The sequence below is a fragment of the Micropterus dolomieu genome, linkage group LG11, assembly GCF_021292245.1.
Source record: "Micropterus dolomieu isolate WLL.071019.BEF.003 ecotype Adirondacks linkage group LG11, ASM2129224v1, whole genome shotgun sequence".
NCBI lineage: Eukaryota > Metazoa > Chordata > Actinopteri > Centrarchiformes > Centrarchidae > Micropterus > Micropterus dolomieu.
In genome coordinates, this window is record NC_060160.1 from 604,884 (window position 1) to 608,575 (window position 3,692).

The window sequence follows — 3,692 nt, forward strand, 5'->3', positions numbered from 1 at the left end:
AAAAATTCTGTATTTTCTGTCACCAATTTAAAAATGAAAACTGTAGACTAACGTACTTGGCCACCGTGTTTACTTCCGTACGACAGAGTGCTGCGTTGGTCATTGTATAATTCTTTTGCACATGTGGGTCACTTTAAGGCCGTGGCCAGTTCACACTAATTTGGGCCACATTTAAAAAATAACATTAAACAGTCTTAAAAATAAATCAGATCTGGGCAATTAATCAGAATTGAGCATTAAGGCCTGCAGTTAATTTTTTTGGCAGCTGAATGCAGCTAAAAATTAACAGAAGATTAATATGATAGATGAGATGTTAAAGAAAACAGTGTTTTTCAACAAACAAAATATTTTCCAAAATAAAAAGTTTTACACTTATTTAGATTGGGTTGTCTGTGATATGACATCTTCAACTGAAGCACACGTAACTGTAACGTCCACCATTATAGAAGAAACACAAACAAATTTAAAAACCCCAAAACTGAACAAAGAGGAAAAGTTGTGTTTTAATGTCAAAATAAATATTAAAGTCAGACAGCTTTTAAGCCAATAACTAAATGTAACTGGTGACTATTAGATGCAACAGCCCTGCCACAGTTAACGGTACAAAAGCTGATGTAAGCTAACGAATATTTTTAGACACTGGACTTGTATATTGTAAGCAGGGTGTTCCAAGTTGTTTCAACTTTCTATTTTGTAGCTTACTGCTGAAGACATCTTGAAAACAAGTTGTAAAGAAAACAGCGGCCCTTTAGATTTAGTTTGAAGCTAAACTTTATTCCGCAAGCTAACGTTCAGATACGTTGCTGCCAAGAAGATAACGTTGGCAGAGAAGGAAGCTTCTGCTCTGCACATAACCTAATACTGCAGCTAAAAAACTTGAAAAGACTCTGTCCACACAGTGAGAATGAGGACAAGAGGATCATGATGAGCTCCAGTTGAGAAGAAAGGATTTGCTGGCTCCAACTGAACACTACATACTGATTTTGGGTAGAGATGAAACCATTTAGTCGTTTTAATCGTTTAGTTGATTAGCTGGAAATTTATCTGCAGCTATTCTGATCATGTATTTTTAATTTCATGGACGACAAAACTTATTTGTGAATAATACTAGTCTCTTTATGAAAAACATTGTCCTTTCATAAACTAAAGTAGCGAAAAGATTTGTTGAAAAGCCTTGGTTAATTTACAGAATGCATGCAAAAAGAATATTTTATATTAGGAATTGTAAAGCTAAGACCTTTGCATGGATCACCATCCTGTAAGCTTTCTCTACTAGTGAGGGAATTACTGCTCTTTAAACGGAGCTTGATCTTAAAGATCCGTTCCTTTCCGAGAGCCAGTTCTTTGCATTCCCAAAACGTTTCTTCATTTATTATCACTTCTGCAGGTCACTGCCTGAGTTAAAGTCTTATTTGATGGCAAGAATTAAATATGCAAGATTCTTCATCAGCTGTACGATTAAATATTCTCTCATAAATTGTTAAAAAGTGGTATATTCAACAATAGCAATCCTAGCTGTTGGTAACAAAAATAACACCCTACTAGTAAAATAGTGTGGTTAATAAATAATTTCACAACTGTATATTTCAAATAAATTAGTAAGATGTTGGCTAATATGTAAAAAAAGGTCCATTTAAAAGTGTAAGTTGTTCATTGCCATGGTTTCTAAGAGAAGGTCCAGTAATATTTTAATCTTTGGTCCTGAGCTCTTGTGAAGTCTGTTTAACACTGCTGGTATTGCAGCTGAAAGAACACAGAGTAGAAAATTGATAAGTCTATTGGTATTTATCACAGATACCAGATAAGTGATTTCCATTCATCCTTCATTATGGGACATTGTCAGACATAAATGCACAGCAGAGAAAAATAAACCGTCCAAGTATTCATATCACAATCTAGTAAAAAATAGGTGTTTGAATTGTCATAAGTTTAATTTTTACCTCAAATTCTCTCATAGAGGAAGAACTTGTTTGGTGGAGGCGGCCTTTATCGGCCTCTACTGGCAAACTGTAGGAGCTACAACCTCATGCAATCAATCCTCAATCTCTTCGTCTTGAAGAGACAAAAAGAAAGAGCCCTGTAGGATGTTCTGTTCTCAAGCTGTGGCCTGTAAAGCGTGGCAGTGCTTTTGGTCATATATTGACAGTTTATAATCAATATTTAAATGTTTTGGAAGCTTCATGTTATTTGGAACGTGGTTGTATGGAGAGAAATAGTGTTTAAGATAACTACCAATAAAAGTGAACATAAACAGTAAATATGGCCAAAACATGGACATTACTCTGGTATATTTAAAAAAAAAAAAAAAATAAAGTGTAATAACTGTTGTATCTGTTTCTTTTCATCAAATTTACAGTTCCAGGTGTATTAGAAGATATTCAGGTGCATTATAATCTACCTTATGATGGTTTATTATGTTAAAATATAGCTTTTTCTTTTTAACCAGGCGAGGATGAAAATATAATTTTCTGTATTTCATCTCCATGTAGTCTGTAATGGTAAAACAAATATGTTAACATACAATGGATTTATATTTATATATAAGCTTCTGACTTTTCAAAGGAGACCAGAATTATGCATCTAGGCCTGATGGTTGAGGAGATAATACTGATTAATTTTGGGTTATTTTAGGCGTTTTTCCTAGAAATACAGGTGCTGCTCATATAATTAGAATATCATCAAAAAGTTGATTTATTTCAGTAATTCCATTCAAAAAGTGAAACTTGGATATTATATTCATTCATTACACACAGACTGATATATTTCAAATGTTTATTTCATTTAATTGTGATGATTAAAACTGACAACTAATGAAAATCCCAAATTCAGTATCTCCTAAAATTAGAATATTACTTAAGAGAGATTAAAGTATGAACATGAACAGTATGAGCATGTACAGCACTCAATACTTAGTTGGGGCTCCTTTTGCCTGAATTACTGCAGCAATGCGGCGTGGCATGGAGTCCATCAGTCTGCGGCACTGCTCAGGTGTTATGAGAGCCCAGGTTGCTCTGATAGTGGCCTTCAGCTCTTCTGCATTGTTGGGTCTGGCGTATCGCATCTTCCTCTTCACAATAGCACATAGATTTTCTATAGGGTTAAGGTCAGGCCATTTTGCTGGCCAGTTAAGAACAGAGATCCCATGGTCCTTAAACCAGGTCCTGGTAGCTTTGGCTCTGTGTGCAGGTGCCAAGTCCTGTTGGAAAATGAAATCTGCATCTCCATAAAGTTGGTCAGCAGCAGGAAGCATGAAGTGCTCTAAAACTTCCTGGTAGACGGCTGCGTTGACCTTGGACCTCAGAAAACACAGTGGACCAACACCAGCAGATGACGTGGCACCCAAACCATCACTGACTGTGGAAACTTTACACTGGACTTCAAGCAACGTGGATTCTGTGCCTCTCCTCTCTTCCTCCAGACTCTGGGACCTTGATTTCCAAAGGAAATGCAAAATTTACTATCAGAGAACATAACTTTGGACCACTCAGCAGCAGTCCAGTCCTTTTTGTCTTTAGCCCAGGCGAGACGCTTCTGACGCTGTGTCTTGTTCAAGAGTGGCTTGACACAAGGAATGCGACAGCTGAAACCCATGTCTTGCATACGTCTGTGCGTGGTGGTTCTTGAAGCACTGACTCCAGCTGCAGTCCACTCTTTGTGAATCTCCCCCACATTTTTGAATGGGTTTTGTTTCA